General features: G+C 41.1%; 1 protein-coding gene across 12 annotated transcripts in view; it reads right to left on the bottom strand.

Moving 5' to 3' along the window:
• Positions 1 to 14371, bottom strand: part of FOXP1 (forkhead box P1) — an 869046-nt gene that overhangs the window by 557138 nt on the left and 297537 nt on the right. The window contains exon 1 of one of the 12 annotated variants that reach the window (XM_061618623.1): positions 10094 to 10112. The exons of the other annotated variants lie outside the window; for them this stretch is intronic. The gene's annotated coding sequence lies outside the window, so the exon portion shown is untranslated. Of the gene's footprint in view, positions 1 to 10093; positions 10113 to 14371 lie in introns of those variants that run through there. 12 annotated transcript variants of the gene reach the window in all.

The following is a 14371-nucleotide window of genomic DNA, read 5'->3' as shown; positions in this document are numbered from 1 at the left end:
TTCTGCCCTGAGGAACTTATAATCTAAATTTTGACAGTAGGGAAACAACAAAGGTGGTGGAAAAGCAATGAATCTCTGCATGTATTTCAAATACATTTTTATTTTATTGCTATTTCATGTAATTTTGAAAAGACAAATATAAAACACTGCCGATCTACATCTGGAGAAGATCTTGAAGGAAACATAGTTGTTAGCACAGTTGTTGTCCTTAGCCTCCCACCCCAGTCTATGACCACATACCATGCAAGCACATGTGCTCTATATCTGAAAAGAACTCACAGCTAGGTGTTACAAACATTTTATGTAGCTGGCCATCCGTGAAGGAATCTGGTAGCTTCAGATTCCAAAATAGTATGCTGAAAACAAAGGGGCAGCATGAATAGAGAAGGTGACCATTCCCATGCTAAGCAAGTGATCTGTATCTTTTGTGCCTCTTAATCCACATAAAAAAACAGAAATTCTTACCGTGAATTTCCATTCCCGGGGGATCCTGGAAGCCAGTTATTTGCCTCAGGATGGCGCCTCTCTCTGGTACGGCAGGCAGGGTCCACTTCACATGACCTCACCCTGGGGGGAGGGGCCATCCCATTCTCTCCAGACCGGCTGGACGAGCAAGATTACCCCTTTGCCCCCCTGATCGTTTCAATCAAGTGTCGGGGTCCACCCGTTCGACATTCCCCAATCTGAACAGAACTGGAGAAAAGGAGTAGAAACTGGAGCAGGAAGTGGCTCTAACTACCACCCCACATGTATGGCACTGGCAGAAGCCACTCAGCCCCCAACCTGCATAGCCAGGAAAACCCAGAATGAAGCAGTGGGGACTGTCCTCCAGGACCCCCCTGGAATGGAAATTCACAGTAAGAACTTCCATTTTTCCCAGGAGGTTCCTGGAGGCCAGTCATTGGCCTCAGGACATTCCAGAGACCTTAAGCAGGGTGGGATTCCAGGAATGCAGGTCACATCCTAACCATCCTCTGCAAGACTCTCTGACCAAAGGCTGCATCACCAGAGGCCCAAGAATAGACCTTATAGTGTCTAGCGAAGGAGTGAACTGAAGCCCATGGCACTGCCCTACAAATGTCTAGGATGGGAAAGCTACCTTTGTATGTTGCTGAGGTAGAAGCTCCCCTCAAGGAATGAGCTGTTAAATCTCCAGGGAGAGATCTCCCCAAAGCCTGGTAGGGCTGAACTATTACCTCCTTAAGCCGACAAGAAATCAAGAATGGGGAGGCCTTATGCCCCTGGGAAGTCCCCCCAAAAGACACAAACAGCACCTCTGACTTTCTGAACCCTGATGTCCTGTCCAAGTAAAAACGAAGAGCCCTATGCACAACCAGGATGTGTGAAGCCTTCTCCTTAGGGGAAGAAAGATTTGGGCAAAATGATGGCAAAACCACTTCCTGCGCCCTATGGAAAGGGAGTTGATTTGGGGAATGAAGGAAGGGTCTGTTCTCAGAACCACTCTATCTTCATGAAATATACTCAACTGGGCATCAGAAGAGAGTGACCCAAGCTCTGATGCCCGCCAGACAGATATGATTTCCACCAGGAGTACGGTCTTCAGTGTAAGGAACTTTAGGTTGCACATGGCTAACAGTTCAAATGGGGGACACATAAGCGCTGTAAGGACCCAGTTGAGGTTCCATGAAGGGAAATGATGAACCACTGGGGGATTCCTCAGGCCCACCCCCCTGATAAACCATCTAAAGAGTGGGTGTGTAAAAACCCAGAAATCTCCTCTGCATCCCAAGACACTGCCAATGGCTGCTGCCTGTCACTTAACTGTGTTGATGCTAAGGCCTTTGTCTAACCCAGATAGCAGAAACCCCAGGATATCTGCTATGTTCCTGAAGGAGGGATACCTCCCCCTTGCCTGACACCAAGTAAGGAAGGCCCCCCATGTAGAGCCATATGCCCGGTTAGTTGAAGCCTTTCTGGAAGCAAGTGAAGTGTCCAATACCGCCCCTGAAAAACCTAGCTCCGTTAACCAGTGCCGTTCAACTGCCAAACTGTCAGTCAAAAGAGCTCTGGTCTGGGATGAACCACTGGGTCCTGCCTCAACAAGTCCTCCCTGTGAGGCAGCGTCCATGGGTCCCTTGAGGCCAGATGCATGATTTCCGGGAACCATGGCCTCCTTGGCCAATAAGTGGCTATAAGAATCACCTCTGCTCTCAGCATTCTGATCCTCCTGACAGTTTGTAGCAGGAGATTGAAGAGGGGAAAGGCATAGAGCAGACCCTCTGGCCAAGCCACCACTAAGGCATCCATGCCCTGTGTCCCTTGGGACTGATAACAAGAGAAAAACTGGTTGACTTGGGCATTGTGTGTGCTTGCAAAGAGGTCAATGACTGGGCAACCGAGCTGCTTAGTCATCTGGTGGAAGGCTTCTGGATGCAGCTGCCACTCTGAGTCAGACATCATGGTCTGGATGAGTCAATCCGAAATCAAATTTTGAAGTCCTGCCACATGCTCCTCCCTCAGGGACAGCAGATGCAACTCTGACCAGCTGAAAAGGTGCTGAGCCTCTTCCATCAAGGACCTCAACCTGGTACTTTCCTGATGGTTGATACATGCTTTCACAGAAACGTTTTTGGTCCATATGAGGATGTGGCAACCCCTGATGTGTGCTGCAAAGACCAGCAATGCCAGCCTCACAGCCCAAAGCTCTAGCCAACTGATACTTCGCTTGGTCTCACTGGCAGATCACATTCCTTGAGACACATGAGTCTCCAAGTGTGCTTCCTAACCTAGCCGACTGGTCCTTCTTTGATCCTTTCTGGAATTTGCTTCCTGATGAGTAGGTGTGTGTGTGTGTGTTGAGTGCATGAGGAAGATACTCCTGAAGATCTGTCTGACTTCCCCCAGCATGACTTCTAGCCTCCAGACAAGTGCTGTTTGTTATAAGGCCTGGAACTCTGAAAGGACTGAGGTTGCCTGTACTTGCGGTCATCCTTCTTGGTGCTCAGGAGAGCTTTCTGTTTGTCTCTTGTTTCCACCAGCACCTTGTCAAGAGGATCCCCAAACAACCTGGACCCGCCAAAGGAGTAACTTGCCAGACGACCCTGAGACCCCGGATCTACATCCCAGCTGCACAGCCAGATGTTGTGCCGTACTACCATGCTGGCCGCCATTGTTCTAGCATTGACCTGTAAGGCATCCCTTGAGGTGTCTGCTTGAAAAGCCGATGCTATAGAAAGCTTCTTCAGTCCATCCTTGATGTATTTAGGAACCTCCTCCATGGATGCGAGCTCCTCTGCCCAGAGCATGCAGGCTCGTGCCATTACATATGTAGCTGCCAAAGCCTAGAAAGTAGCTGCCTAGGCCTCAAAATCCCTTTGCAGTGCCACTTCCACTCATTTGTCGCAAGCATCTCTCAGGCCCCCTTCTCCCTCTGATGGGATGACTGATGATGATGATAAGGCAGCCACAGGTGGGTCCACTGCAGGAGTCCTCAACTGTTCCATCACTTTGACTGGAAAGGAGTAGACCTTGTGTTGGTTTATGTTTTGTGGGGGTCGCCTGTTCTTGTTTCCACAGGTCATGAAAGGAATATGGAAAGGGGAGGGTGGCCATTCATGGTTGACCCTCTGGGAACACTGATCTGGAGCCTTTTGAAGCAGAGAGTGTGGAAGCTTCTGGGTCCTTCTCATGTTCTTCTGGAAGTTCCAGGATACACCTAGCCTTAGCTACTAATGCTGGGAAGAATTCAGCCTGGAAAAGTCTACCTTTAGCAAGTGGAGCCTCCAACTCTTCCTCTGAGAGCTCCCCCTCTTCCCTGTTCTCAGAAGAGTATTGTCCCTCCCGAATTGGATAATAGCCCAAAGCAGTTGCCACTGTCTTACTATGACTCCTTTTCCTATTCATTTTCCCTTTGGCTGCCACTTTGCCCTTAGTAGAATACTTTCGGCCCTGGCCCCTCTTGTGTTCTGGGGATGACTGGGAGGAAGAAGGAGGGGAACAGGAGGAGGAAGAAGATGATGGTGAGGAAGCTGGGGAAGGAGACCTAGTTCACCTCCTCTTCGCCTGTACCCCTTTCTGGGAAAATTTCCTCTTTCCATTTTTCTTTTTTCATGAGGAGTGGGCATTAAGCCCACTTTGGAAGAGGAACCCACGGACTGCAAGGGTCTCATTCCCTGTACTTCTTTGGCCACTATGCCCTTAACCCATTGCAGAAATTTTAGCAGAAACTCCTGTTCCCCTAGGAAAGGCAACAAATCAGTACTCACCCTCTCCATTTGCAGTCTGAGCACATTTGGCGCCAGAACCTGGCCATGCCCCTCTTTGATAGGGCTATTGACTGAGGCCTCTGGTTCCTCTAAGAGGCAACTGAGATCCTCCCCCACCATAGCGCCCCTGCATGCTGCGGCCCCACCTGATCTGAGAACATTTACTCTTCTGCAGCTGTAGAATAGCGCTTCTCTGCACACTGCGTAATGGTGGGAGAAGGCTTTGTGGCGCGGAAGCAGCCACTAGTCCCGGGAACGTTTGTGCCTGTGCTTGGGAAGAGACACGACCTGCTGCATGACTCCCTCCAAGTGTTAGCCCGCCTAAGTGGTTCCCGCTCCCATACTCAACTAAGGACGGTTGGGTGAGAAAAAAAGAAAAAAATGAGGTTCAAAGTTGAAACTATTGAGCTCCTAAGGAGCTCAGCAGGACCCGACCGATCACTGCAGCAGGCAGAGCCGGTCTGGAGTGCGTGGGATGGCCCCTCCCCCCAGGGTGAGGTCATCTGAAGTGGACCCTGCCTGCTGTACAAGAGGGAGGCACCATCCCAACGCCAATGACTGGCCTCCAGGAACCTCCAGAGAATATGACATGTAGTGTGTTCATGCCCGCACACATATGCCCGCACACATATGCCCGCACACACACAGAGATCAATCTATGTATAGATCCACAGAAGGTATATTTGTCATGCTATTCTATATAACAATAAATCTCCCATTTACTCATGGTAGCATAACCTTTGAATCTTGTGCTGTAGTAGGGTGGCCCTTTGCATAGTAGGATGTTTGATGTGCGTAATATGGTCTTGTTAATGAAAAGTAAGTAAAAGTGTAATGAAATGCAGTAAGACATACAAATGCCCACAGAATTGGTATTCCTGGCACTGATAATACTTTGTCATACTGTAGAACCAGACATATTTTATCCTTATGCTCTCAGTGAGGTTTTTCTCTTTGCATATTCCAAGTAACTTTGATATTTAGCTGAAACATTTAGATGTGTAACTGCTAATTTCCATGTGCAAATTAACTGGATGAAGCAAAATGATTGTCCTCAAGGATGAGGTTCACAGTTTGACAGTGTTAGATCCAGCCCTTACGCTGTATACACAAGTGGCAGTGATGGCATTAAGCACTTTCCACGAACAGGCAAGCAGGTATGTCAAATGCAACCTCTCATGGACTGATGTAACCTAACAATGGTTATCTGTCCCATAATAACATTCAGTCTTGACAAATGCAATCAGTTTGCCCTCAAAGATCAACTGGAAACTTTAGCTCAGAGGCAGCCAAACATGGTACCCTCCAGATTGTTGTTGATCTACAACTCCCAGGAGACCCAGCCACCAGTGTCAATGATCTAGAACCATGAGAGTTGTAGACCAACAACATCTGGAGGGCACCAGATACTTAACTGATTCATAAGCACAGCAGCTAGGAGTCTGACAGAAACAACAAAATATAGAGCACATCTTGCCAATGCTAAATTCTGCGTACCTAAAACAGCTTTACTGGTTTTCTGCATAATTTGGAGAGCAATGATTTGGGGCCAAGGTAACTCAAGGATCATATGCTCCTATAATAAACAGGTCTGCACTTAGAGAGTCTGGAGAAACCCTGAAGATTCAGTGGGTGGGAACCGAGGAATGGGGTTCATCTCTATTGGCACCTCATTGTGGTATGCCCTCCTTAGTTTTATCACCTTTTTTCTGTTGCTGCAACAGTTTTTTTTCTTTCTGTGAGAGCTGGAGTATTAATTAATTAATTAATTCCAATGGCTGGGTAGAGTATGTTAATGTTGTTTGCTTCTGCTAGAAAAACCAGAGTTATGATCACAAGACTATCCATCATTGCAAGCTGATCTATTTTACTGGAGTTTCCTCTGGCACAATGGAAATGATAAAGCATTTTGCTTTATATAATTAGGATTCAATAAAAATATTAGAATATGGTCTTTGCTTACATATAACCAACAAGACTTTCAGGCAAGATTCTCTCCTAGCCCTTCCTGAAGATGTTGGGAATTGAACCTGAGACCTTCTGCATGCAAGGCAGATGCTCTACCACTGAGCTATAGCCTTTCCCCACTTAGTATTTCAACATTATTACAACTGACGATCCCAACTTTTCACTGGCCCTGCTCCTCTGCTTTTAATACAATCTGGCAAGCTAAAAATAGCCATATGAATTTCTCCACCACCACTTCTGCTGTAACCCAGGAAGAGCTTTTTCTACTGATTTTCTATAAATCATGCTGCTGTTAAAGATGCAGGAGCACAGCCATTAACAAGATAAAATGTTTTGGTACCTAAATTATTGGTACTTTAAACTGGGCTAAATTTTGAACTTAGATAAGTTAAGAATGCCAGTGTGAGGTGCACTTCTGAAATTATTTGCAATATCTGGAAGGCTGTGTTAATATGCATTATAACTATCCTTGCAACCACAAATTGCTAAATGACATGGTTCTGTTGCCCATTGCAAATTGTGTTCTAATCTAAGCAGGATAACTTGTATATTACCCTCAGAAGTGTCATTACTGTGAAAAGGCAGGTGGAATTCCTAACCGCATATGGACAATTATTATATTATGAAATTTGTGTGCCATATGGAAAAGGTGTACAGCAGTGAATACAACACCACTGAGATACAAAAACTGGAAGTGCTGTCTTATGATCAGACTTAAATCACAATATCTGGAGTAGCCATTTCAAAGATATGGCACAAATTCTCTCACTGTGTTTATGTGAAATATATTCTAAGATTAAAATAGTAGACACTGTAAGGAACCCTCCTTTTTATCAAACACTGAGGTTTACACTTTATGGAAACCACATAGAGACCACCTAAGGCAGCCTCATCCTCAATAAAGAATACCCTCCCATGAGGTGGGAAAATGGACTGTGTGAACTTAGCATCACAAAAATGAATGCATAAACTAGACCTTAGGTCTAACCACTATGCGGAAGGTGTTTGAAACAGCTTTCCTACAGAATAAAAATGCTATCACAACCAACAGCAGCAGCAGCAGCTTAACATACTGGCTGCAAATGAAAAATGGCTCGCCCCAGTCACATGGAGAGTTTCTATGCTGCTACTAGCTGTTTCAAGCAGCTTTCACTCAGGTGATTCTTTTTATCACATTTCTGTCTCAGCTTTCTACTATGGAGTTTAGAGTTGTCCACTTCATTGTCATTACATCCTTTGAAGCAGCTTAAGCACACTGCTAGTGTTTTAGCCCACAGCTATCGAGCAAGCTCAGCTAAGTAGGAATTTGAGCCTAGTCATGCAACATTCTATCTACCATACCCCACTGCTTGTAAGATATAGAGCAACCTGTACCAATTCTAAGGTCTTTATGTGCATTTCAGGAATGATACAAAGCAGTCTTTATAAAGTAAAGTTTTCTGCCTAAGTTTATGCAGTAAGGCTTTCTCACACATGAGAATCACAGAACAATTCTTAATTATATATTTGGTATTTTCTGCAATTTTCAAGCAGGAAAACAAATGCTTCCTCGCCTGGAACTGAGGTGATAAACTCTGAGAGAACTTTGCACACTCAGAAACATACATGGAGTCTCCTGATTTGCTCATTCACAAAATATTGTGCATTTTTACCATCCCCAAAAGCTACTGTCACACATACATACAAAATAAGGAAATACAGTGGGTTGTGTCTCTTTGCTGATGGAAGCGTCTTTGATCCAGTGGAGACTTCCATGCACGGAAAAGGGAGGGTTTAATTATTCCCTCCCAAAGTATCTCCCACCCTGTTCTAAAGTTCCCCAAATCTCTGCAGCAGATTTGGGGGAGGGTGTAACAGCCTACAGAGAGAAGGGGGAACCAGTGAAGATTCCTTCTCTCGCTCTTTATCACTTACAGAAGTTTCCACTGTGTCAAAGGTGGGTTTTTTTGTAGTTTTAATAAAAAGTTACAAAGCTATCATACTTGACCCATCACTATTTATGTTACAGTTTTCCTACTATAACACCTTCATGATAGCTTAAACAATAAAAAAGGATAACCTGCTTCCATTCATTTCAAAGCTACCCATCCCAATCAGTTTCTACATTATACTAGTATCTCTGGCTCCAGGAAAGTTAATAATATGACTACACCAACAAAATAAGATGCATCAGTCAGTTATTAAGTAGCAAAAGAAATGAAACAGAATGACAGATGTATCCACTTAACCCTCTGTTTTAAGAGTCAGAAACTGCAGTCCTATACACATTTATCTTGGACTTTGTCTCAATAAACTCAGTAGGGCTTACTTCTGAGTAAAGACATATAGGATTACACTAAACAGCTCCTAATATTCGGGATGTTAGCTATTTTCTGTGTGGTTGTGTCACTCTGTTGTTCTGAAGGGGAAATAAAGAAAAATGAGCTCTCTCCACTTACACTCCTCAGCAACTGGTATGCAGAAGCATAGCACATTTTGTAATCTGTTTTGGTATTTTGCTGACCCTTAAGAGCCATTCTCTAGTGCTAATAACTTTCAAGGATGATCCAGCCTGCCCTCTTCATGCAGAGATGCACATGTGCATAGCTCAGTGCATGCAAGACTGAGGCCAGTAAAAAGAGAAGAATCATAGACTCATAGAATCTTAGAGTTGGAAGGAGCCTATAAAGCCATTGAGTCCAACCTCCTGCTCAGTGCAGGAATCCAGCTTAAAGTATACCTGACAAGATGCCACAGCAGACTGCATTACCTCAAGAGAAATAGGTACTTCAATGAGAGAGCGGCACTGTTTTTATGAAACTGGAAGGGAGCTTGACATATTCCCTTTTCAAGAGGACTTTGGCAACAAGTGGCAGCAGTTACAACAAATTAACATCAAGCAATAGAATTGTCATAAACATGTAGCATATGTAATAAATCCAGCCAAGTCTACAAGTCTCACAGATAAAAATGAGTAACAATTACTGTCTCTTTAAAAAATCAGTTTCTCAAAACATTGTGCTCATTACTGCAGCACATTTTGCCTCTAAATCAAAAATATAAATTAAGTGGCATTTACATGAATGCAACAGTATTTACTTACTAATTTATATACTCCGCTTCCCCTACCCCTAATCCTTGAGCAACAAAAAACATTTTATAATGATTTGGGAGATCTTTAATATATATCTTGGTGCTTAACACTGTGGTGTTTAGCTAAACAAAACTAGTATCCCTGAACTGTCAGACCAAAAATACCACAGAACTTAATAGCAAGTCTCACTCAATAATTTATTGGCTGGCTGCATTAATTTCCTGCATCTGATCTGATTCTAATGCTAAGTGCTGAATTAAAATCTGGAGCCAAGAGATACTAAAAGGCATTTTAACGTTTGTGGAACTCTATTTTAAAGAAAATATAAGATCATCCAAAAAGAAGGAAATCAAAGAGATATGTTAATTTATTACACAGTTATGTTTACTTGCAGAAAAAATATGATTAAAACTGCTTATTTTGAAGTCCTACTGAAATCAATGGAATTTTCTTCCAATTACACAATTGGCCTATTCAAATATATTATCTGGGCAAATGTGTATATTTGCCTCTTTAGTTTGTCCAAAAACCTGTTATCTAAGAGGATACCTAACAAAATTTCAAAAGGATAACAACCAGAATCATTCAGCATTGGTTTAAAAAGTAGCAAATGTCCTCCTAGACAATGAAGCAACTCCAATGTAAGTAAAACACATAAATATATGTTAACAGCTAAAAATATTAAATAACAATAAAAACTGCATAAGTAAAAATATACTTCCTGAAATATTTTGACAATAGACTGCATTTTTCTAAGAATGACAACTTTTTAAAAAAAAGACCAAACATCAGAAAGAACAAAAAGAGAAAACCATAAATTACATACTAAATCCAGCTGTTAAATGTTGGCATTTGGTCTTTTTCTTCTTTTTTCTAAACAACAACAACGTTCCAAATCTGTTTCCTTAAACCAAGGAAATGTGGAAAAAGGCCATCCTGCCAGTGGAAACATTCAAAAGCAGAAAGCTCATGCTGCGGTTTCTTGCAGAGGCAGCAAACTTTTCTAAAAGGGAAGTTACTGCCAACTCAAATACTGTTTGCTTTCACACCCAAGAACAAACTGTGTGCATGGTGAAGGCTTCCTGAGGGCTCAGTGCAGCTGGACCATGCTGAATAAAGGTAACTAATGTCACAGCTACTGTAAACTTGTTCTCATTTTTCTATCAGCAAGTTAGCATCAATGGAAATAAGAGCATTATTCTCGGGGCCCTCCCCTTTCCACAAAAGGAGACAAGAGTATCTATTGGAGATAATGTTTTTCTATGCAAGGCTAAAATGAAACACAACAAAAGGATATAACAAGAACATATTCCTTCATAGGTTTAATTGCATGGGCAGGTCAAGCTCTGATTCACCTCTGCAGAACGATGAATTTAGGTAACTCAGTGTAATGTGTAACAGGGCAACTTTGCTAAGCAGGAAATGCAAAGGGAGGGTTTCATCACAACCTTACAAATTAAAGCCAGAGAACATGGCCAAAACAAATATAATTACTGGGAGGGTTCAGCTCTGTGAAAGAACTGGCTCAATGTCCCATTACCATCATTTTATATGGCATACTCTATCTGAGCCAGAATAATGAGTTCTTTACTCACTTGAGTAATCAAACTAACGCCATGGGGCTCACTAGTGTAAACAAGAAGGCAACATCAATACACAGACATATTATAAACTATTCCATTGCCTATGAGAATGAACAGAACTTAAGAAAAGGAAATACAATCTATATGTGTTACAACACATATAATAGAAAGAACGTATCTCAAAAGCAAAACTAAGACATATTTTATTGGAAACAAATTGTTGTGCTCTAAAAGGAGAATTTAGAAATCAGTCTGTAAAAGCAATCTAACATAGTAGTAGCCTCATCTATCAATTCACTCTGAGATCAATAGTTACGTTATTTTGAAATACAATGTAGGCAGGAATGAATGAAAATATCCCTACATGTAAGGAGGGGAAAAAAAACTTAAATGTTATCAAATCCTGCCTTTCCTTTTCTAGCCAGCTGGCACAACCAAACTCAAACACAGTTAATCATTTTAAGGAAGAATCCTTTTCAAAGTAGAAAATCACACTGTTTATTCCAAAACTCCTACTCAATACTATTTTTTTCAGTGTACTAGTGCCTAGCACAACATACTAAAATGGCATGAGACATAAATATATGTTTATGAAGGAAACCATAAATCTGCAGCAATGAGGAATTCTAATCTGTCTCTGACTATCTTAGATATACGCTCAAACAAGACTTTATACATTTACAGTATCACCTAGTCTGATTTCATATACTCAAGAACAGCCTTGACACGTTAGCAGCCTACTAGTTTCCCAGTGCTATTAAAGTAATTTTTTAAAGTTACAGTTTACATAATCAGATTAAAGCACATCAAACTAAGCGTTCAGAAATAACAATCTCTTCTTCTGAATCATAAAGAACAGGTGGGAAATCCCTGTGATTCCTTGAAGACTAGAGCCATTCAGAAATTATGTCTTCTCCAGTGCTTCTCTAATGACTGGTGCTGTGTTGCTTATTTCTTTCATCACTTCCTACCTTGTCTGGTTGCTGGTGAAAACCAACCAGGATGCCACAGGCACACACTTCAGTCTCTTGCTTTTTCAGGCCTCAATTCTCCAATGTTAGGTTGCTGCCAAAGTCCTTCCAAGCCAATGGAAAACAGGCCACAAGGTTCAAGTTAACTGCAGAGTGTTACTACACTGAACATCTGGTCATAAATGAATGGATTGCCCACTAACTCTCTGCATTGGGAAGCTGATGAAAAATTCAACATTTTCCTTGTTGGCACAGTTCTTTTTGGAGAATTCTCTAGAGCTTCCTGAATTATATGAAGAAAATTTCACTGCAGCAATCTATATCTGTGAGAACAGCTGGTGCTGAAAGGGATCTGCTGCTCTCTGCGTGCTGGGGGACCTCATGTTGGATCATGATACTTTTGCTACATTTGTCCTTGGAAAAAATTAGCCCTACCTTTGTGGTAGTAGTTAAATGAAGTGACAGCAATGAATCTTTACAGTTGCCTTTAGAACCACAGGACAGGAGAATAAACATCAGAATAGAAAATTGTACAGCTGATGGTCAATCAGCATGATAAATGTTCTTACAGTAATAAGACTTGTCTGTTAGATGTAAGGTAAAAAATAACAAGGATAGTTACAGCACTCAAACATGAATTTTCTTCACCACTCATTTTCTATCATTTCAATGCCAAAATCCAGTAATCTTCATCCTGATCAGTTAAAATCAACTTCCCTTTTAATATTGTAGTACCAGAATTAGAAAACTGGAGCATCTGCTATATCAGAGCACCTTGAGCGCAATCAATATCTGTATTACATGATATGGTTTATTAACCTACACCGCTTAAAATCTTTGAAAGCAATACCACTGTTAATTTCAACAGGGAAAAATAATAGCCCACAAAAATGTAAAATATTTTAAAGAAATTACCTTCTTGATAGGGTAATAATAATAAGCCATACACTGTTCTCTTTCCCTCTCTCTCTTTTTTTTTAAAGGAAGTGGTAAACTTAAGTCATGCTAAATTTAGTCTATTATCTATGCAGCATAAATTTCACTTCTGCGTATAAATGATAACTTGCATATTTCTCCATGGTAACTAAACTATGATTAAAACAACAGTGAAACCAGCCTTCAAAACCACCTGTTTAACTAGGAACAATCTAATTTACAAAAATACTTAAACTTCAGACATGTCATGAGAATTTAAATCATGTTTTTCCCTAGGTGAAAGCTCTCTTTTCCATGATCATAAATGTAAAATACTTGGCTTTGGTTGGTAATCATTCTTCTTTTAAAATGTTGTTATTTTTCCACACGTTGTTCAGCCTAACACAAGTGGTATTTAAGATGATAAAGACTCTAATAACCCTTTCCAAAAAGCAAGTTATTTTGCTCCTTTGAAAGAATTTACCCAGAAAGTGTTTTTTTTAAAAAAATGGCACAAATGAAAGAAATTTTAAAAACTGAAACTAAAGTTCTCATTAGATATGGTAAGACACTTTCAAACCTCATCTTTCTCTTGAGATATCCTTGCAATTTACTATACTAATGAATTGACTGTTTTTATAAGTCAAATTAAAGAAATAATTAGAATATAGCCAAGGATACCAAAAAGAAAGGTCTAAGCAGTATTTTCTTATTTATTTATAAAGCATAAAAGTAGACTTAAATATGAATTATTCTAACCACAGAATTAAATATACTACTTAAACGCAGAAAACCCTTTTAGTAGAAATATAATCACATGTCACATAGGGCATGAAACACATTCATGACACATAGTTCAAGAGGCCTCATAGACAATGTTACTAAATTTTAAAAACTGATCACCATTCTTTGCTCATTTTCACATCATACGACATCTAAGGCCAACTGTCTAATCTTTAAATTACAATTACTACTGAAGTGATACGGTAATATTTGATAAATATAATTCAATGTGATTTGAAAATATTTGTTTGCTTTTATTTACTCAATTTATAGCCCACAATTACACCAAGGAGCTCGAGTCAGTGTACATGGCGCTCTCCCCCGCTCCTAACTACATTTTATCTATGACATGTATAATACACGTAAAACCCCATATTGATGTCATTGTACTTTGGATGGCAAAGTACAATTAATCCAACAATTAACTGATTCCAAATAAACTGCAAGCCTGAAAGACTTTAGGTATTAATTTCCCTACATGCCAATATTTTTATAAGTGTAACTTGGGCCTTCCTACAGCACTGTAGACATTTTCTAGAGAAGGTGTATCTTCTTTCCTGAACCCTCTCACCATTTGCCTTGATTTGGGCACACAGCAGAGTACCAACCTTTCCACTCTCCACTTTCTGTCATAGCAATGGTGGAAACCAAGCACACCACTGCTTGTTTTGTTTGTTCCATGCATCTTTTAAGGCAATGCTATATTTTTCCAATCTGCAGTTTTACTTACCCTAATCCCCTTTCTTTTGAATTGATTGCTCCTGGGCCTGGTGTACAAGTAAGCAGCGTTAGCTGAAATAATTTTGCTTTGACTTAGGCTAAAACTGTAAAACTCACACTCACAATGAAGAA

The sequence above is a fragment of the Rhineura floridana genome, chromosome 3 (assembly GCF_030035675.1).
Source record: "Rhineura floridana isolate rRhiFlo1 chromosome 3, rRhiFlo1.hap2, whole genome shotgun sequence".
Classification (NCBI taxonomy): Eukaryota; Metazoa; Chordata; class Lepidosauria; order Squamata; family Rhineuridae; genus Rhineura; species Rhineura floridana.
The sequence above is the reverse complement of the archived record's forward strand: the minus strand, read 5'-3'. Positions and strand labels throughout refer to the sequence as shown.